We start from the raw sequence: 23,070 nt of genomic DNA, 5'->3' as shown, positions 1-23,070 counted from the left end.
GATTGCTTCTTAAGAAGGACGCAGCATTTTATTTTGAATGGCAAGTGATTGACAGATGCAGAAGTTATATCCGGTGTGCCCCAGGAAGGTGATTTGGGATGCTTGCTGATAATTTTGTACGTTAATGACCGGGCAGCGGGCAGACAATAGTCACAGTAACTTTAGATTTTTTGCATTTTGTGCAGATATCTGAAATAAAGTAGTGTTAGAGAAACTGTGCACAATTATTCACTCAGATACTGATAAGCATTCGCCCGCATCTCGTGGTCGTGCGGTAGCGTTCTCGCTTCCCACGCCCGGGTTCCCGGGTTCGATTCCCGGCGGGGTCAGGGATTTTCTCTGCCTCGTGATGGCTGGGTGTTGTGTGCTGTCCTTAGGTTAGTTAGGTTTAAGTAGTTCTAAGTTCTAGGGGACTTATGACCACAGCAGTTGAGTCCCATAGTGCTCAGAGCCATTTGAACTGATAAGCATTCAAACTGGAGCAAAGATTTCCCACTTACGTTAAATGATGATATACGCTGTAGCGCCAAAGAAAGTGGTATAGGCATGCGTATTCAAATACACAAATATGCAAACAGGCAGAATACGGCGGTGCTGTCGGCAACGCCTATATAAGGCAGCAAATGTCTGGCGCAGTTGTTAGGTCGGTGAATGCTGCTACAATGTCAGGTATCAAGAGTTAAGTGAGTTTCAACGTGATGTTACAGTTGGCGCACGAGCCATGGGACACATCCATGAAGTGAGGATTTTCCCGTACGACCATTTCACGAGTGAATCCGAAAAAACATCAAATCTCCAACATCACTGCGGTCGGAAAAAGATCCTGCAAGAACGGGACAAACGACGACTGAAGAGGATCTTTCAATGTGACAGAAGTGCTACTCTTGGGCAAACTGCTGCAGATTTCAGTGCTGGGCCATCAACAAGTATCAGCGTGCGAATCATTAAAAGAAACACCATCGATTGGGCTTTCGCATACGAAGACCCACTCGAGTACCCTTGATGACTGCACGAAACAAAACATTACGCCCCGCGTGGGCCCGACAACACCGACATTGGACTGTTGATGACTGGAAACATTTGCCTGGTCGGAAGAAATTCAAATGGCTCTGAGCACTATGGGACTTAACATCTGAGGTCATCAGTCCCATGGAACTTAGAACTATTTAAACCTAACTAACCTAAGGACATCACACATATCCATGCCCGAGGCAGGATTCGAACCCGCGACCGTAGCAGTCGCGCGGATCCAGACCGAAGCGCCTCGAACCGCTTAGCCACAGCGGCCGGCTCTGGTCGGAAGAGTCTCGTTTCAAATCGTATCGAACTGATGGACATATACGGGTATGAGACAACCTCATGAATCCATGGGCCCTGCATGTCAGCACGGAACTGTTCAAGCTGGTGGAGGTTGTGTATGGTATGGGGCGTGTGCAGTTGGAGTGATATGGGACCCATGATACGTTTAGATACGACTCTTACAGGTGACACGTACGTAAGCATCCTGTCTGATCACTTGCATCCATTCAGGTCCATTGTGCATTCCGACGGACTTGCGCTATTCCAGCAGGACAATGCAACACCTCAAACGTCCAGAATTGCTACAAAGTATCTCCAGAAACACTCTTCTGTGTTTAAACACTTCTGCTGGCCACCACACTCCCCAGACATGATCATTAAGCATATCTGAGATGCCTTGCAACGTGCTGTCCAGAAGAGATCTCCACCCCTTCGTGATCTTACGGATTTATGGATAGTCCTGCAGGATTCATGGTGTCAATTCCTTCCAGCACTACTTCAGACATTAGTCGAGTCCATTCCATGTCGTGTTGCGGCACTTCTGCGTGCTCGAGGGGACCCTATACGACATTAGGCAGGTATACCAGTTTCTTTGGCTTTTCAGTGTATTTAAAATTATACACTTCACAAAATGGAGAAAGTTAGTATACTTTGATTATAATATCACTGATTCACAATTGGAATCATACATCTCATACGAATACCTGGAAGTGGCTGTCTGCAGGGATATGAAATGGAATTATCACACTGACTCAGTGATAAGTCATGTGACAGACTTCGGTTCATTGGTAGACTCCCGAGTCTACAAATTAGGATGCTTACAAAACACTCGTGCTACCCATTCTAGAATATTTCACAATCGTGTTGGACTCATAAAAAATAGGACTAACGGGGGATATTAAATGTTTACAAAATAGCAGAGCACGAATGGTGACATGTTTGTTTGACTCATGGGAGAGTGTCATACAGATGCTGAAAAGCATCAGCTGGCAGACGATCGAAGAGAAATGACACCTATCAAGCGCAAGCCTCTTAACAATGTTAACAGAAGAAGGAGTAATCGAGAAATCTGGAAATATACTGAAACCCCTAAGCATCGCTCCCGTAGGGGCTGCGAAGATAAGACCAATTACTGCGGAAAATAGGCATTTGCGCATTGAGATGAAATGATCGTTTGGTATTATTGTTTGGGAGCCCCGTCTGCAGTTGTTCGGCAGCTTGAAGCGAGCCTTCCTTTTTGACGCCACTTCGGCGACTTGCGCATCGATAAAGACGAGGTGAGGTGACTAGGACAACGTAAAAACGCAATACCCGAGTGAAAAAACGTGTCAGACACAGCCGAGAATCGAACCCCGGACCTAGCGATCTAGAGGCGGCGACATTAACCATTATTTTTCTCTTTAATACCTCAGAAATCACTTTCTGCTAGCGTTAAGTTCTCCATGAATCCACGCATGGTCCTCAAAATATGCAGTGTGCCTCCTTGCTGTAGACTGAAGTATTCACACACTTTATCGCATACATTTACCGTGCGGAATCGAACGACGACAGTGAAACGAATTTCACCACTGTTACTTACTGTAGCTTGACGGAAACACAAATTCCTGACGAAATAATTACATAAAGAACTGCCTCTAACAGGAAAAGAAGTGAGATCTGAAGCGTTAACAACAACATTAAACGACGCAGTGAGGTATTTTAATTGGACCACAAACTTTAGAAAGGGTTTTGTGACATAGAAAAGTTATCATTTTAAAAACGGTCTTATACCTTCGTTGCTGTCGAGAGTGAAATGTAAGTCGTGGACGTATTTGTTGGAGCATCACTCGACAACATTAAACTATTTTATACCACCCAATGCGATGAGCGGTAGCAGGCGCCTTCGACAAGGGACAAGGGGGCGCAGCGTCGCGGCGGTAGCCGCTGCCGGGAGCAAATAAATGGGCCCCGGGTATCTGGCGTGTGTGGCTTTCAGAGGCAGACAGTCCGCCAAGCAATCGATTACTGTTATTTGGTGGTACTGTTATTCCCGCTGTGTCAGAAAGTGAAATAAGTTGCAGCTCTGCTATCATTTCACTCATGACTTCAACATTCAGACAAAAGGCGCCATAAAAATGTAACCGAGGACGAGCCTCGGTCTCACATTCGGGCGTCATGCGCTTCACAACTTTTTATTTTTACTGGCGGTTGAAGCAACCATAAACAACTACATCCATCTTTAGCATTTTTACTACGACCACCTGACCGTCTGTTCAAAGATTAGACTATCATAGAATGGAATCTTTCGAAAGAATGCGGAACCCAGAAAATCTCACAACTGCACAGCCTGCAGCAAACCAATGTTCAAAACATTACCTGCATACTTACAAATAAAAAAGATGAATATTGACTCCAGTTAGATTCGAACTCTCGTTCCTCACGTCTATAAACCGTCAGCCTATCCACCTCTTTTATTTTTTTATCAGGGTGACTTGGTACTATCATGAAACGCATGAAACTTAGGAAGACTATAGTCAAATCATCACGCAATATAAGCTGCAAATTTGAGAAAAAATTATTATAACATAATTAAAAAAGAAAATACCCGAGAACATACCCGACAAATCAACAGCCAGCTCTCATTCTATGCATTAACAATTTTTTGTAGGTTTTTATATTTTATTATTTTTTAAAAATTATTTATTTCGTATTTTTAAAATATTTTTTAATTTTTTTATATAGAAATCCAGGAGCAGAAATCCAGCGAATGAAATTATATTCTAAATCGCAATCTAAGCCTTCCGTCTATACAGAAAAAATCCGATTTGATTGCAAGGATTATATAAGGTCATGTGTATATGTACTTCATTTCCACACATTATACAATATAACTGGAGCGATACCGAGGCAAAACACAAAACAAAACGAGCGTGGAAGCTAGGAAAGAACAAATTGGAGCAAAAGAGATGAGAACGTGCATAACAAAGGAAACACCTATCTTCAGGAAAATGATATTAACCAACACCTTGCCAACGAAAAACACGATTCAACATGTTGGCGAAGAGGTCTAGATATCGAGGAAGTTGTAAGTATGTCCTATAAGCCTTGATCATGTACTTCCTGTGATCCCGGCGGAGGTTGGAGTCCTCCCTCGGGCATGGGTGTGTGTGTTTGTCCTTAGGATAATTTAGGTTAAGTAGTGTGTAAGCTTAGGGACTGATGACCTTAGCAGTTAAGTCCCGTAAGATTTCACACACATTTGAACACATGTACTTCCTGAAGACCTTCTACAACATAATGAACAAATTGTCCCAGCAGCCACATTGCGGTAAGAGTTTTCGACTGTGGAAAGAAGACAGATTCTGTGCACAATATGGTGTGCGTAGTGTATACAATATGAGAAGTAAGGAAAGCCGATTGTGTCCTAATCCAAGACCATTTTGCCATATGACCACCACAAGTAAAACGATGTCGTATCGTATCTGTGGACGTACAGTGACTACACAAATCCGAGTCGCTTAGCACAATACGGAAAAGTCGCTCGTTTGTTGGAAACAAGATATTTACTACCGTATGCCACGAGGACGCTACGCGCATCGGCAAAATCGGAAGACATATTGAACCAAACTGACGTCCGGGTTATTTGCGGCGATCCTCTTTCAACGAGACTCAGACAAGGAATTTCTTCCCAACGAGTCTTTAGGAATTTGCCAGTGAGGGCGGGTTTCCATAAAATGTCAGCCCCTAAATAGCTCATCGCAAGATAGACGTCAAGAATGTGTTTTACCTTGTAATTTATGCGACCAACATCAATAGGGGGGCAAGACTATCAGGAGGGACACAGAGGAATAAACGGGACGCGAATGTGTGAGTTTCTTGAGTTATCGTTAAACCAGTAAGTTGCACATATATTCCTCCGTATGACAGTCAGGTCCAATCCACCAGAGGAACGAGGATTCGACACCACCTCATACCGTAAGCGAAAGGTGTATCGTTTTCACAAATGTTGTAGTTTCCTCGCCATCATCGAGGGAAGAGGGTAAACTTGGGCTACATAATAAGCTTCGCACTAGACATATGTATTCAGTATTCGGACTTTGTGGAGCAGAGTAAGAGAACTCCTTTCATGTTGTAGATCGCTTCCTGAATTTTTTCTGTAACAAACTTCCAGTTGAGCGTCGCCATTTTGAGTGAACAACGATAATAATGTTACCGAGAGACGTGTGCCGATCCACAGCAGTAGCCCATGGAACAACTGCGTCATCAAAACCTCGCAAAGAAAGAAGCCTGCATTTATCTTCAATAAGTAGTGCACCCGAAGTACGACAACAGTCATCGACTACAGCCTTCAGCCGAGGTATCTCCGCAGTATTGCCGAGTAGAACCATCACGTCATCCGCATAAGCACGAACAGCCATAGTCTTTCCGGAAAGCGTCCAACCTGTCAGCTGGGATGTCAGTATCCGAAGTAGGAGCTCCAGTGACAGCACAAAGAAAGTCATTGACAGTGGGCTTCTTTGAGGCACTCCCGGACGGACATTTATCGGGAGCGTCAGTTGCCCAGTGACAGCCACAGAAGCTGAAATACCCGTAAACAGGTTTGAGAGCCGGTGTGTCAACAGTGAAGCCAATAGTGTCCAGAATCCAAAGTAGAAAGTCGTGAGTAGCACGGTCAAACGCCTTATCAAATTCTGGAAATGTAACGGCACAAGGGACGGACGTTACAGTTACGGCAGAAACCACGTCGCGACACTCGACTATAGGGGAAAGAATGGTTCGACGAAGTACGCAGCTTTGATGTTTTGCAATAATCGTCTGTACCAGAGCCGACATCCTACTACGAACAGCTCTCGCCACATCTTATAATCAAAATTTTACAACGAAAATGGAAGAAAGCTATCAGGGACAGCCGGTGCAGTGCATTTCTGGATTAAAACAATTTTCCCCACATTGAACGAGATCAGCAGTACTCTTCTTCGTAACACTTCATTCAAAACGGACGTAAAGGTAGCACCCGATAGAGGCCAAAAACGCACGTAAAATTCCTTGGGAAGTCCAATCACACCAGGGGACTTTTGAGAAGGTGACCCCACAATAAATTTATTAAACTTCCTCAGCCTGAAAGGCAGCTAAGAGAGTTTCATAATGTTCAGGTGTAATTGTCATATCCAAGGTGGTGTCTAGTCGGTCGTAAAAGGTATCAAAAATGTTCAAATGTGATTTTCTAAGGGACCAAACTGCTTAGGTCATCAGTCCCTAAAGTTACACCTTACTTAAACTAACTCATGCTAATAACAACACACACACCCATGCCCGAGGAGGACTCGAACCTCCGGCGGGAGGGGCCGCGCAGTCCGTGACATGACGCCTCAAATCGCGCGCCCACTCCGCGCGGCTAAAAAGTATCACTCGACGCATCGACGTGTAAGACATCTAGATAATACTGATGTAGGAAACGCACTATGTCAGCTTGCGCCATTACGATACGTCCATCATTTGTCGTGAGAGAATAAACACAAGCTCGCCGGCGACGGGTCTGATGCCGAAGCAAATGACGTCAGTTCTTCCGTCACCAATGAACGTGGCTTAGTTTGCAGTTTCAAACCTTCTATTTCTCTTCAAGGTCAACAATTTTGCTTTACAGGCAACATCCGCAATTCGCAGAGGGGCGTGATCCGCAGCATCGTAAAGTTCACGCGGGATGGAATAGTAAAATTCGTAAGTTCTCTGGAAGGCCCGCGCTTTGACAGCACAAAAAAGTATCGAATCTTGCCTGAGCCTCAGTTTTGCCAGTTGTGTCCCCGAGTCAAGGATAGAAGAGTACTTCCCAGTTGACCGAAGACTACGCTCTCACACGGTTCGTATCACGTCATCGAGAGAGGGGTCAGACAGGTGAGCGACGTTTAACATTCACGGAGAGCGAAACAATTTGACCGGTTGCCGTGCAGGATTGAGAGTTGCAGTTACAGCACAGTGATCCGTAAACGAAGCAGGGATGACTTCAACATTAAGAATACTCTAGCGCAGGCAGTCTGATAAGTAAAACCAATCTAATCTGCTATTAGAAGTCGCAGTAAACGGAGTTAATTTAAATAACATCGGATATTTGCATATCCAGTCGTCTTTCAGGCGTAAGGAGTCGACCAACTCATGTAATTCGTGACAGAAATTAAAATTTGGAGACTGATCTGCAGGACGCAACACACAGTTAAAATCAACACTCAACAGAATACCGGAGGCATACAAAAGAACTAAGTTAAGATTAAAAAGTTAAATTATGTCCCTGCCAGAATCCAGCATTTCCATCTCAGCAACAGGAATGCCTTCGCGAAAGAATAAGGTGGTTCCCGTAGAATATTCCGGTGCTATATTAAAGATCATACGAAAACCAGATAAGGAGAAACGCCTAAAGGACATCTGTAAGAATACTATGTCCGCACATGAATCATAAACGAACTGACGCAGCGAAACCAATCGCAATTCTGATTCCACACGACTAACGTTTACGGAAAGGAACGTGTAGGAACCAGAAACCCCGTTACCGAAATCTTTTTCCTTAGATTTATTTCGCGTCACCGCACGGTCACGTTGTATACGTAATTTCTGTTGGCTACGTGGCATGGCGGCCTCTGCAGATGGAGATGTGGGAGGGGTCGTAGGCACAGCTTCCTGCTCCTCCGAACAAGGAACATGTCATGCAGGTCCAGTCACTAAGGCGGATGCATTGTGTGGAACCACCAGCACAACAGGTGATACTTTGTCGCTATTTTTGTTGTCCTTTGGAGTTACTGTAGGCGGTAAATTCAGGAAACCGAAGGCGGCTGAAGACGAACGAACGGGAGAGAATTTCGAAGTCTCAGACTGTAACGGGTGACACAAAAACGAAGGGGTACCCTGTTCCGTTTCCACATGGGGGCAGCTCGGAAGGAGCTACTTCGAGAGCAGGAGGGGTGCTGGAGATGACTCCTTCAGCGCTCACTCTACCCTGATAGGGCGTATCGTATCATCGAGAGAAGCAGTCAACAAAATCGATGGGGAGGTGGGGAGGGGGGAGGGTCAGAAGAAGACAGAGCCAAGTCCTCACGCTCACCATCGTGAGTACGACGTCGCTTGGTTTTCACTTTTGTAGGTTCTCTATCCTGAGGGCAATAGGATTCTGGTCCTGTCACAGAAGTAAACCCGGAAATTCATTTAAGCGATTATCAGAACAGTCTTTTCGGTCATTACGATTCGTAGCAGAAGTAGGTCCGATTTCGGGAGTGGAAGGAACAAGATCAGTAACTGTTAATCTGCGACGTTGCGCTAATGACGGCTTTAATACAAACGCCCTGTCCACTTTCATTACATAGGAAGCAGCTTCCCTCTTCTCCAGTATAAATGACACGAACGCGGGAACAACAAACTTGTAAATATTATGGAATATTGCGTTTGATATGAATGTCCACGGAAATAATTCCACTATAAAACTGGAATCTGTGTTGAGTACACCGACGTTCACGACAGACGTTTTTCACCTTACCATAAGGAGTAAATATGTCCTTCAGAAAGTTATCATCTATCTCCGGCGGGAGGCTGAACACTCCAACATTGGTATAGTCAATTTCGGCATCTGCGAGTGACACTATTCTAACGGAATTATCGCAGTGTTTGAACGAGACTTGAGAACCATGTCGCGACAGCAATCTTTCAACTTGAAGGGGATCCATAAATTTCACGTAAAACACGTACTCGTCTGCGTCAAAATAAGCGCTGTGGACCTCATCAGAGTTCACATTAATTATATCGAGAAGCCAATAGTGGATTTCTAGAGACCTGGGCTGTACGTGTCGCGTTGTTTTATCGAAAGTAAAGTTCACAGTACCTTTTCGTGGAATACACATGTACAACATGGTAACCATAGCGGAGCGACCGACGCCGTTGCAAGTATACGAACACAAACAAAGAATAACGCGGAGCGGAATCGCTACGACTCACTCGGCTGACAGAACAACACTAACGAGGAAAATTTCACACAAGCAACGTTGCGGCAAGTTGGATAAACAAAAACCTTTCTGCTCCGCGCTCGAAGCTGAACTATAGATCACGAGCTGCGGAAATTTCGCACTCATTATTGCCGAGTTCCACTCGCGAATAGAACAGGAAGAAACCTGAGTACGTTCTACAATAGGAAATACCCTCTGTCACGCTCTTCACAGTGGTCTGCAGAGTATGGCTGTAGATGTGGATATGCGGGATGTTTTATTGTAGGTGCAAACAAAAGGCGCGAGTGGAGGACAACGAAACACGCAAATAATCCTAGCAAACGTAGACTCGGAAACCAATGGTTTTCCCGATACGACATATCACCAATGAGTATATGGACGCCGCAGAAAAGAATGCCTGAGGATGCAAACTGCAGATATGCACTTGATGATTACTACATCATAACAAGTGTTCCACAGAGTCACCCATAATGTCTGGAATGCTCCAGGGAAGTGTGATAGGATCCCTCTTTTTCTCTACATGCACAAATGTTCTGGCGGACAGGATAAACAGCAATTTACGGCTTTTTGCTGATGACACTGTGGTGTACGGTAAGAGGTCGAACTTGAGTGACAGGAGGACGTTACAAGATGACTTAGACAAAATCTCCAGTTGGTGTGGTGAATGGCAGCATGCTTTAAATGTAGAAAAATGTAAGCTAATGTGGACGAGCAGGAAAAACAATCCTGTAACTTTCGAATACAGCAATAGTAACGTGCTGCTTGACTCATTCACATCTATTAAATACCTTGGCGTAACGTTGCAAAGCGATATGAAGTGGAATGGGCACGTCAGCTTGGTTTTTGGGAGGGCGAATGCTCGACTTCGGTTCATCGGGAGAATTTTAGGAAAGTGTGGTTCATCAGTAAAGGAGACGGCGTGTAGAACGCTAGTGCGACCCATTCATCTTCAACCAGGTCGGATTAAAGGAAGGCGTCGAAGCAATTCAGAGACATGCTGCCAGATTTGTTAACGGTATGTTCGGTCAGAACGTAAGTATTACGGAAATTCTCCGTGAACTCAAATAGGAATTCCTGGATGGAAGACGACGCTCTTTTCGCAGCGCTTGACACAGTCACGTCGTTTAAATATCTGGGCATAACATTGCAAAGCGATATGAAATGCAACGAGCATGTCAGGATTGTTGTAGGGAGGGCGATGGTCGACTTGAGTTTGTTGCGAGAATTTTGAGGAAATGTGGTTCATCTTCAAAAGAGACCGCATGTACGACGCTAGTGCGACCTATTCTTGAGTAGTGCTCGAGTGTCTGGGATCCGCAACAGGTAGGATTAAAGGAATACATCGAAGCAGTTCAAAGGCTGGATGCTAGATTTGTTACCGGTATGTTCGAACAACACAAAAGAGTTGACGAGATGCTTCAGGAACTCAAATGCGAATCCCTGGAGGTAAGGCGACGTTCTTTTCGAGAAAAGATATTGAAAAAAAATTTAGAGAACCGTCTCGGACGCGGACTGCAGATCGATTCCACTGCCGCCAAGTACATTTCACGTAAGGATCTCGAAGGTAAGATGAAAGAAATTTGGGCTCGTACGGGGGCTTATAGATAGTCGTTTTTCAAAATGGTTCAAATGGCTCTGAGCACTATGGGACTTAACATCTGAGGTCATCAGTCCCCTAGAACTTAGGACTACTTAAACCTACCTAACCTAAGGACATCACACACATCCATGCCCGAGGCAGGATTCGAACCTGCGACCGTAGCTGTCGCGCGGTTCCAGACTGAAGCGCCCAGAACCGCTCGGCCACCCGGCCGGCCAGTCATTTTTCCCTCACTTTGTCTGCGACTGGAACAGGAAAGAAAATGACTAGTAATGTTAGTTATACCTTCGATATGTACCGTACGTGGCTCGTGGAGTGCGTATGTAGACAGATGCAGACGTGAAGGCAGTCTTTAGCATGACTCCCCACCAATGTGCAAAAATCCCAGGCGTGCTCCGAATGCATCGACAACCACCTGTTTTGTATAGCCCCGTCGCCAATTTTGTAAAGGCCTCGTCGGTACCGCTGGGGAGGCCTAGTTTGTGAGTTCGTGAAACGGCTTCTGGTACAGTGCACCGCTAATACGATTTCTCCCTGCCGCTATTGCACAGCTATGCCCCAGTGTCAGGTAACATGAGGAGAACGAAGGTTCTAAAACACTCGAACAAATTAGTAACCAACTCACACAAATGAGTTAAAAGGTTTACTTATATTTGTGTCTTGTCGGATAATGGAGTCTGCAGCACTGCTTGTAATATAACACAAAAAGGCCCTAAATGGCTAAGTGCATATAATCGTAGGTAAACTTCACAGTGCATAGCAAATGCAATTTACAACTGTCTGCTCACCTCTAAGAGTTCGCTAAACGACGTTCACGTGTCAAAGTCAGCCCTGGACGATGATATCTAACCAAGTGGGTGAGAGCTGCTCTTCTATCTTCCTAATATGCTTTCGACCGTTGTCGTCTGGTCATTGGCGGATTGTACTCTGCCGGCAATTGGCCGAGGCGAAGTCGATATCTTCATCGTTAGCGCCGCCCGTGGCGCTGGTGGAACTCGCGCAAGTGACGAGTGTCTATGCCACAGGCACCAGCTCGTGTCTTTGCGCCTGTGGTTCTTTTGACTGTCTGTGTCTGGTTCGGACGACACAGCAATCTGCAATGCGTTGCCGGACTTCATCGAGATCGTCATCCGAGATGGAGTACACCAAAGTTTTTAATATCCGCAGCCAGCCGGAGTGGCCGTGCGGTTCTAGGCGCTACAGTCTGGAACCGAGCTGCCGCTACGGTCGCAGGTTCGAATCCTGCCTCGGGCATGGATGTGTGTGATGTCCTTAGGTTAGTTAGGTTTAATTAGTTCTAAGTTCTAGGCGACTGATGACCTCAGAAGTTAAGTCGCATAGTGCTCAGAGCCATTTGAACCAGCCAAATATCCGCACACAAGAAGTTCCAAAGGTTTCAAATCTGGGGACTTCGGAAGCCAAGGCAATTCCGAGCTACGACAGATACACTCGTTATCGGAAGACTGTTTACCACTAATTAGGTATCTGGAAGGATGATAAAATCAAACGAGGGCAGTTCATCACTTTGTAATTTACATGTCACTTGCGGTACTTCGAAGTAAACGTAGCCTTAGTCCCTATCAGCGTTGTTGCATTGGCGATACGTAGTATCGGGGAAATCACTGAATTAAACAGTATCTTTATTAGGATTATTTGGTTGTATAAGAGTCTTCTACTCACCCTCTTCCTTTGTACCCATTGTAGTCAAACATCCTATATATGCGGTATGCCATAAAAAGAGGCAATTAAAACAAAATAACAAGATATGGTGTACCAAAATCTTTTCGTCGACGTTGTATCTTTGCACATTTCCTGTCTTATTTGTTCCGGCAGGAGGAAACACTTTCCGGAAAAGTACTATACAGTTTGAGAAAGGGATGACCAGTGAGACTTCTCGAATTGCTTTCAGATGCTAACGAACCTGATTGACGATTCATTGGAAGACCGTAATTGTTATTCAGTTTGGGTAGAGCTAGATGGTCCCAACCAAGATCTAGCAGTCGTCCAGCTGCCTCCCTGACTGTATGACGCACGTCGTGAGCCCTATGGCGCAGAGGCGATGTTTAAAAGTGTTTCATACTTCTTAATTCGGAAGACAGTGACAGATACAATACAGAAAATTTTAAAGAATTCAAAAATGTGTTCCAATGGCTGGGCACGTAACCCTTGTTCAGTCATTTTCCTTTTTTTTTTTTTGTGTTTTTTTTTTAGGCGAGTGTTACGCCTTAGTGAGAGCGCACGAGATCGATGGGCAGAGGCTCCGCGCCATTTGGTGGAACCGTTATGTAGCTGGAGGGATTCTAGAAGCAACCGGACCTTGCGAGGTTTAGTAGAGGACAATAAACTGCCTAAACTGCCTTTGTTTCCGTTCAGACTTGAAGTGTTTTTGTGTTTTGATTTACTACTGAACAGATTGAGATTCCCCGCTCAGCGCGAGGATCGATATGGAGGAAAGGTGAGAGATCTCGGGCTTCACGCCACGGCCGCAGCTTGCTCCGGCGGAGGGAACAGTCGCTTGCCGCGGGCATGTCACGTGGGACAGTGCCCCGGCCCAGAAGTTCTCGCTACTCTCTGATGCCTTCGTTTCGCGACATTGACAGTACAGTGATCGACCTTGCCTGTGTCTACGTTTATCAATTCATATCAGTCCCTGTACTGTTTGCACACTCTTACGACTTCCGCTACGCTCTGATCTTTGGTCCTGGCTAGCCGTTCACTTCTTGAACTCTGTCATCGACCAGAGGAACCACCGGTCTCTCTCTCTCTCTGTCTCTCTAATGCTCAGTCCTGCGGTTGGTTTGCAGCAGCACGCCATACCCCTATTCTACCTGCCTCCCTCCTCGTTTCCACGTATTTAGTGCGTCTCACATCATTCATAATCCGCTGGGTGCATGACATATTTGGTCGTCTCTGGAGATTCTTTCTCTCAATGGCTCCTTCAGCTGTTGTTCCATTGATGTTGTTGTGCCTTCAAATTTCTCCTTAGAGTTTGTCTATTCTGGTTTAGACATGTCTCTGTAGAGATCTGGTTTCCTGTACTCTTCTCACCACCTCTTCATTGGTAACTCCGTTTCTCCAGCTGATCCTCATCATCCATCTCTAGCACCAGATTTCCACGTCCTCTGTCCGTCTTCTTTCCTGTTTTCCTTCTGTCCAACTTTCACACCCATATAGGCCCATCCTGAAAACAAATGTTTTCAAGATCAGTTTTGTTATTTCACGTGGTCTTGCTGTTGAGCAAGTTCTTTCTCAAATTATATGAAATTTTGGCCTGCTGTGTTCTGCTCACAATTTCTTCCCTGCTTCTACCATCCCTTGTGATCCTGCTTCTCAAATAGGTAAATTGCTCTCTCTCTTCTCTTTCAATTCTTATTCTTAAAGGCTCATATTCTTCTTCACTTTAATTTTTCGCTTGTTTGTTCTCGTACCATACCGATTACAGAAAATCGTTGCCATTGTGTTGAGGATCTTCTGCAGATATCTTCTTTCGTCTCCGTGACCGCAGTAATACTATCTGCGTAATGCGGCATATCTACCTTCTGCCCATTAATTCTGATCGCCACCGCAGTAGTTTCGCGAACTTGGTCTGAGCACATCCTTACCTCACGCATTTTCTAATTTTTGCTTCTTGTTCCCGATGAAAATTGCCAGTCACAGCCACTTAGTTCTTATAGAACCTGAGTACCAGCAGCATGCTTTCTTCGGCGCTCTGAACATCTCTTGCCAGATAACATTATTAAATGTCTTTTCCAGGCCTACAGAGGCCATATAAGTTGCTTTACTTTTCTGTGTTTGCTTTTCGATAGGAAGCCTGAGAGCCAGAATCGTCTCTCTTGTTCCTAATTCCCTCCTGAATCCAAAATGATCTTCGCTTAGCATATTCTCCACCTTCTCTTCCACACTCCTCAGAATTACCTATATGAGACTTTTTTTATGCACGGTATATTAGGCTCAAGGTCCGGCACTATTCACGTTTTGTAGCTGCCACCGTCTTCGGTATAGGAACCATGAAGCATTTCTGGAAGTCGGTTGGTATCTCTCCTCTGTTATATATGGACTTTATCAGTTTCAGCAGCACCAATTTCATGCTATCATAAACATTATTAAATAGTTCTCAGGAAATGCTACGTTCTCCTGTAGATCTTTAAAATCTTTCTCAAATTCTTCTTGTAGAATTTCGTCTCCTTTGTCATTTTTGTCTGCTTCCTCTGCTTTTCCAATTACATCGTTCGATAAAGATGTTCCGTCCTACAGTTCCACAATGTATTCTTTCTATCTCTTCACTACGACTTTACCAAACATCATTTTCCCCTGTTTGGCTTCTACCGTAACCGAGAATTGTTTTTCATTTGTTAAAAAATTGATTTACTGTCCTGTACGCTATATCAGCTCTTCCATTTCACATATTTTCTTCCACTTGTCTGAACATTTCCTCAAAAAAACTTTCCTTTGCTTTCCTAGGTTTTCTATTGATTAAATTCCTTAGTCTTCTGTATTCAACTTGTTCTTATTCGTCAGATGCGTTTTTGTGTAGCCTTCTGTTTTCGAAGAGCTGAATAGCACTTGCTGTAGTCCATTTGTTTTGGGGTTTAGTTTTCCCCAATTATCTTTTCTGTTGCTTGATATATACCAGACTGAACTTATTCTCATTCTTCCCATGTCAAAGAAAAAGACAGTAAAACAGAAATGCGAGATAGAAGAACTGGAAGCTGGAGGACTGACAAGGCATTAGTACATTACACTCTTACCGACAATAGGACAGAAAACTTGAACTGGCTAGCTGTAAACTATTACTCTGTGTTTGGCTTTGCGCAGATTTCTATTTGCTAAGAAATCACTCGGAGGTATGGTATTGAACGTTAACGTTATGCGTTTTACAGCCTAGTGGTTGAATCTTCGAATCTTCCCAAACGCAGTTAAATGGCTACTGAGCATTTGTGTTTGGTATTGGAGAAGTAGTGACTGTTTTAGCCCTGTGCCGACGGTCATAGCGGCGCTGACGACCCTTACTGTTCTTAAGTATAACAGTGACGATACTTGATCGAGGTCCGCTGATACAAGTTTCCTTACGGTTATGTGGTGTAATACGTCACTTTATTTGTCTCGCGTGCTAAACTTCACTAGGAGCGTGCGCATTCTGGTCGCAGACTCTGCGCCTTTCTGGAGCAAGTGCATTATTATACCGACTCAACTACCCATTCGTCACACGACCCGCCGTCCCAATTTTTACGGAGGAGCTAGTGGCGGAAGTAGAAGCGGTGAGCGCGGGTCGTGATTCGTGCTTGGTTAGCTCAGTAGGTGTACCACCTACCCGGGTAACACAAAGGTCCCAGGTTCTAGTTCCCGTCCGGCACACTTTTTTCTTTTGCTATGAATTTTCACTGTTTTTGGGTCGTTAGCGTGACTTCTATAGTCAGATGTCGTTTTCCGCTCATCTTTCATCGGTTTAGTGACAGTTGTGAATGCCTGCCGTTGTGGCCGTGCTGTTCTAGGTCCTTCAGTCCGGAACTGCGCTGCTGCTACGGCCGCAGGTTCGAATCCTGCCTCGGACATGGATGTGTATACTGTCCTTAGGTTAGTAAGGTTTCAGAAGTTCTTAGTCTAGGGGACTGATGACCTCAGATGTTAAGTCCCATAGTGCTCAGAGCCATTTGAACCATTTGAACAGTTGTGATGCTCTAGTTGGTTGGATTTATTGCCGACCAATCAACACATTCATCGTCGTTCACTATTTGATGATCTTCGTGGAGACGTTTTATCCGCTAAAGAAAGTACTTTTCAGCTCAGCGCTTACTTCTTCTGAGCCGGTTCCGTTGTCTTTGTCGCTGAAAAATTTCAGCAAAACCTAATTGTGATCCGCTCTTCCTCTTTCTTGTTCAGTTTTCGAGTCTAGTACAGACACATAACAAAAAATGGTTCAAATGGCTCTGAACACTATGGGACTTAACATCTTAGGTCATCAGTCCCCTATAACTTAGAACTACTTAAACCTAAATAACCTACGGACATCACACACATCCATGCCCGAGGCAGGATTCGAACCTGCGACCGTAGCGGTCGCGCGGTTCGCTTGCGAGCAGGAACATGGCCAACTGCTTCCGCAGAGAAACGCTTCGATTCACTTTTAACAATGAATATACACGACAAAAGCGCTGGAAGTAGAAGGCCTCCACCGTGATGAGGCGACATATAGGGAGTACACCTTTCCATTCTTAGTAGTGTCGTATACGTCAAGGTCATTGATAGGATCACCGGCCAGAGTGTCCTAGCGGTTCTAGGCGCTACAGTCCGGAACCGCGCGACCGCTACGGTCGCAGGTTCGAATCCTGCCTCGGGCATGGATGTGTGTGATGTCCTTAGGTTAGTTAGGTTTTAAGTAGTTCTAAGTTCTAAGGGACTGATAACCACAGCAGTTAAGTCCCATAGTGCTCAGAGCCATTTGAACCATTTTTGTGACAGGATCCTGAAATCTACTCAGTATGGGCTACGGTTTTATCACGGTGACGGAAACGTCAGCGAGGTCACGGTGGCGCATGCGTGCCATACGTGTATTTGAGTTGCCTTCCGAGCTGCCCATGGAAGAAGTGATAGCGGCCTTCCGACCCTACGGCGCGGTTCACGTTAACACCGCAGAACGCTAGATACAGTTCACTACGTACCCCGTTCCAAACGGGGTGCGTCAGATCATAATTGATCTTCGTCGTCACTCGCTGTACTATTTTAACATCAGTAGGTGTCCCGGGGTCAACCTATGACTTGCTCTGGGTGAGGCAAGGAGGGTCATCTCCGTTTCCTGCAACGGCGCATCACTCAACCGCCTTTCGCTGAGACGCCGAGAGAAACTGCCTGTCACCAACGCTGCGGCCCTTACTTCGCCGCCAACCGGTCGGCGTCTAACAGAGCCACTCTCACATTCGACACGCCCATCTGCGGAGTCCGATGAAACGGAGGCGCCTGTGTCCCTCCCATCTCCCACTAGATCGACTCCTGCCTCCTCACGTCGGTTAAAGCGGGTCATTTGCTGTATTTAATTTTTGGTCTCCGCGTGAGTTTATACTTCAGCGTATATGAAACTGACCAGGATCGCATTTTTAAGTACGCTGTGAAACACATATAACCTTAAGCCTTGCTGAGCGGTAATTGGTGTGTGGATTGATTGCCGTAGTTGGTTCTTGGTTTTGGTCCGTGACCTGGGTGTCGTAATTAGAGACCGTTTAAGTATCACGAAAGGGATAAATCCCAGTTCCCCATTCAAGTATTGGCCGCAGACCGAGAAGGGGTTTCAGTGGTTGAAGGATGGCGAAACTACGAACAGCCGACAAAGTGACTTCCACGCCTCATCGTAGATCGTGGAAGTCGGAGGCTTGTCCTCTCTGTAAAACATACAGGTGTCGTTTCGTGGCAAATATGAAGTCAGAGTACAATGCTGGTACAGGCACACGTGTTTCGGAGCTCACCGTTCAACACACATAGTTGAACACGGGGCTCCGCAATAGACGATCTCTACGCGTTCCCACCCTTAAAGAACGACATCGTCAATTACGATTGCAGAGCGCTCGGCATCATCAACACTGAGTTATTTACAAATATCAACATGGGGGCGCCTGGTCGAGTGAATCATGTTTCTTGTTACACGTGGACAACAGTCCAAACGGCTGCTCGAAACAGGCACCGCACAACGGACGCCGGCCGGTAGGGGAAATATTATGCTGGCGGATAGTCATCTCGGGTTCCACAGGATCTGTGGTAGAAACGAAAGGCACTGTGACAGCTATTGACTACGTAAATTTTATTGTAGACTCCTGCAGCCCTTCGTGCTTAATGTCTTCCCTGACGGCCACGGTATCATCCAGGAGGATAACTATCCATGTCATAAGGCTAGAATTGCGCTACCGTGGTTTGATGGGTACGATGTCGATTTCTTGATCACCAAATTCTCCTGAAGCGAACGCAATGGAACATATCTGGGGCGTTACTGAGCGCTAGCTCAACGCCCACAAACGATGGGGCTCTGAGCACTATGGGGCTTAACATCTGAGGTCATCAGTCCCCTAGAACTTAGAACTACTTAAACCTAACTAACCTAAGGACATCACACACATCCATGCCCGAGGCAGGATTCGAAACTGCGACCGTAGCAGTCGCGCGGTTTCGGACTGAAGCGCCTAGAACCGCTCGGCCACCTAGGCCGACCACACAAACGAGCAGACCGTAATTTACGAGAGTGGTGTGACCTGCACATAGACGTTTGGTGCCACGTACCTACCAAGGACTTGTCGAATCCATGCCGCACAGAAGCGCTTCTGTATTGCGTTTTAAAGTTGGACCAAGACGCTGTTAAGAAGGTGGTCATAATGTTTTGGCCCATCACTGTATAAAACAACATGACGACACGGTATCGTACCTGGAAAAGCTTTATTGAAGTCGTACGACTGCTGTTACCTAACAGTCATCATTGGATACGGCGAGAAAAACTCCACCAGAAATTGTCGGAATTTTGTCATTTCTCGATATTCTTGCTCCCACTGGCCGTGTCCCACGACTATCATGCGAGTGTGGAATCGATGGCTCAGGAGCGCCATACTTAGTGCCCTACAGGTTCTCAACGGCTCCACGCCACCAGCGCTCGAGAGGACAGAAAAATCGTCCACACAACCGCGCAATATTTTATAGTTACCTCAAGTATCTTGAGGCAGATAATTGTCATGTTTGTAGCAAGACAAGTATCCACACGAACAGAGTTAGACGTCTGGTGCAATACGGACTATCAGCAGGGCAACCATTAGCAGGGCTTGCCTTCCCATGGCAGCAGGGAGGCGCGATGTCAGTGATGCGCCCAAAGACAAGAGGACGCAGGCATGGCACCACATCATCAAAATGGTTCAAATGGCTCTGAGCACTATGGGACTACACATCTGTTGTCATCCGTCCCCTAGAACTTAGAACTACTTAAACCTAACTAACCTAAGGACATCACACATATCCATGCCCGAGGCAGGATTCGAACCTGCGACCGTAGCGGTCACGCGGTTCCAGGCTGAAGCGCCTAGAACAGCACGGCCACATCGGCCAGCACCACATCGTCTTTATAGACAAGTGCCAGTTAAGAATGTACGATGTACGTATCCAGGTGTGGAGGCTCCGATGGCAAAGAACGTTGCCCGATATTCGTCAATGTCATACGTGCTCAGGATCTGGAGTGATGGTATGGCGTGTCTTTGGTACACAATACGATCCCGTGCGGTTCGCAAAGCTGGTAATCTGGAGACCAAACGTAAGATTTCTGATATATTAAGGACGATGGCTGTGCTCTGTCTTACAGTTCTTCGTGACGTTATCTTTCACAAGATAACAAAAGACTGCATATTGCCGGTGCTATCCTGACCGACTTCGATACCGTAGGTGCTGGACTGTTGCCCTGGCCAACAAATTCTCAACGTATCTCACCTAGCGATACCACCTGAGCATGGATCGTCGAGAGACTGGCACGCTGCCACTTGTCAGCCACTACGGCTGATGAACTCTGGCACAGATTTGAATCACCGTGGAATTACATACCCATATCTGTCATAGAAAGCTCAACTCAGCTCGTCTCAATGCCCGGCCGGGATAGAATCTTTGTTGCTGTCAGATATGGCAGCACTGCGTAATGCACTGTCCAGAACATTAATGTGACCATCTGTCACAAGCCTGAATAACCACCTTTTGCAGCGCGAAACGTGCAGGAAGAGTCTCACTCAGGTTCTAGAAGATACCAGTAGGAATGTGGAGCCATGACGACTCCAGTGTTGGTGTCTGCTGCACTAGGTTTCTCGAATGAGGCTCCATGGCGCGAACAGCCCGATCGAGGTGATCCCACTGATTCTCGACTGGGCTTAAATTCGGTTTGTTAGGTGGGCAGGGGAGCACAGTAAACTTACCCTGGTGCTCTTCGAACCACGCACTTACACTATGAGCTGTGTGACACGTTACATTGTCCTGCTGGTGCCGAGGAAATACAAACAGCATATAGGGGTTGACATGGTCCCCAAGGATAGATACATACTTGTGTTGATCCATTGTGCCTTTCAGAACGACGAATTACTCAGGGAATGCCACGAAAATATTCCCCAAACCATAATGCTCCTTTCTGGCTGCAGGGTGTTTTCTTTCAGACGTTCCACGCCGTACATGCCAACGCCATCTGCCCGATGGAGCATAAAACGTGATTCATCTCAAAACGCCACCTTTCGTCACTCAGTGAATGTCCAGTTGCGGTACTGGCGTGCAAATTCCAGCCTTCGTCGCCGATGAACAGTCGTCATGGCTGCATGAACCTGGCACCAGGTGTCGAGGTCCATGCGCAGCAGCTTTCGCTGAACACTCGTTGAGGAAACGCTGTTGGCAGCCCCTTGATTCATCTGGACGGTCAGTTGCTCAACAGTTGAGCGTCTGTTCGCCTCTACAATCTCCGCAATCGTTGTTCACCCCTATGGCCCGTGGTGCACAACAGTTACCTCGGCGCCGCTTTTCGGTAGCGCCAATTTGGCATGCACGGCACGTTTTAACCACAGCAGCACGCGAACAGTTTTAAAATTTAGCCGTTTTGGAAATGCTTCCACTTTTATCCCGAAAGCCAATGATCACGGCCTTTTGTACGTCAGATAAATCACTCTGTTTCCGCATTACAACAACAACTGAACTGTTTTTCGCGTCCCACCGATACGCTTTATATACCCTCCACTGCCAGTGCTACCAGCTGCCGTCTGTGAGTGATTACTGCACGTCGACGTCGAACATAGGCGGTGGTCAAATTTATGTGACTAGATTGCGTATATTCCGCACCCTGAATTTCCCCGAATACCTACAAAATCAGTCATGTATTATTCCTAGTACACTGGTATATGCACATCACGAAAATTTTGTTATTTGCTATCTCTAGTGGTGTTGTTGTTTTAATGAAGTAGTGTAGATAAACAGCGAGAAGTAGTATACTCCTTATTTTAACACCTACAACGCCTCTCGGTGTTAATAAACCAAAATAGCTCCCAAATTAGCTCCCATGCCCTCGAAATATAAATTCAGAAAATGTCCCAAGCCCCTCCACAAGTAGTAATTTACGAAATAGAAATAAGAGACTAATAGAGGGAAATCTATAGTAGAAAAATAATATAAAAAGAAAAGAATTTTAATCACAAATTTTGGAAGCATGGGAGGGGAGAAAAACGATAGAAATGGTTAAATTATTAGTGATTCTTATATATGAGAAAATCAATATTATAGTCACAGAACGTAGGTCTTGAACACCAAAGATAGCGTTTACTAAAGTATAAATAGACATACAATGCAATTATGATACTCCAGTCTCTATCCTCTAGTCTGTTCGAAGTCAATTAGGACGTACAGCTTTAGGAAGCAACAATAGGAGCTTTATTAAACCAGGGCGCAAGAATAAATCGCGACGAGATTGTTTTTTGGGAAGCATTAATTTCAGATCAGAAATAGAACTTTTGTCATATTAGAGGAACGGGGAGGTGATCAATAATCTCTCTGACTTTAACGTCACTTCGTGTGAAGATTTAAATATTTTACGGAATTAACGATTTTTGGACAGATTCGGACTTTGTATTGTGATAGTGGAAAAGCTTTACTTCACGCGACTAGTAATCATAGTTCGTGACTGTTTATGGATATTAAACGGGAACAATCTTTTTATCGAAAGTGACAGAACATTGTTTAGTATCTCTGATATTGACGGGATTCCAGATTAGATACTTATTCAAAGAACCCCTTTGAAGGCGATCGTGTGAATGAACTGATTTATTAATAATTATTGTTAAATAAAATAACACGTTAATTTGATTTTGACTATTTGTCTTGAACTTTACTTCGATTTAGGTTCATAAATAATTAGGTTACGTGATTTTCACCAAGAATATACTGCAGACTAGTAACTGAAACAAGTGAACGAGAATCTATTGAAAACACTAGTATTAATTTACTTATGGCTTTTTCCTTCAGAACTGGGAAGACAATACGCGTAGTGACTCACTGAGGTTAATTTAAGAACTAGCTGGGATAAAACAAAACCCCTCAATACCAGTCAATGTACAGATAAATTAACATTCCTACTTTCATGCAAGATACGGAAGTCGGGATAGAAGAAAGGGTCGCTTCATTATGGACAGATGGAATTATCGAAAACTGTGCGCACTCCAGTCCCTAACGTCT

Source organism: Schistocerca cancellata, chromosome 4 (assembly GCF_023864275.1).
Source record: "Schistocerca cancellata isolate TAMUIC-IGC-003103 chromosome 4, iqSchCanc2.1, whole genome shotgun sequence".
In the NCBI taxonomy this organism is placed as follows: domain Eukaryota; kingdom Metazoa; phylum Arthropoda; class Insecta; order Orthoptera; family Acrididae; genus Schistocerca; species Schistocerca cancellata.
This window is presented reverse-complemented; position numbering follows the sequence as displayed.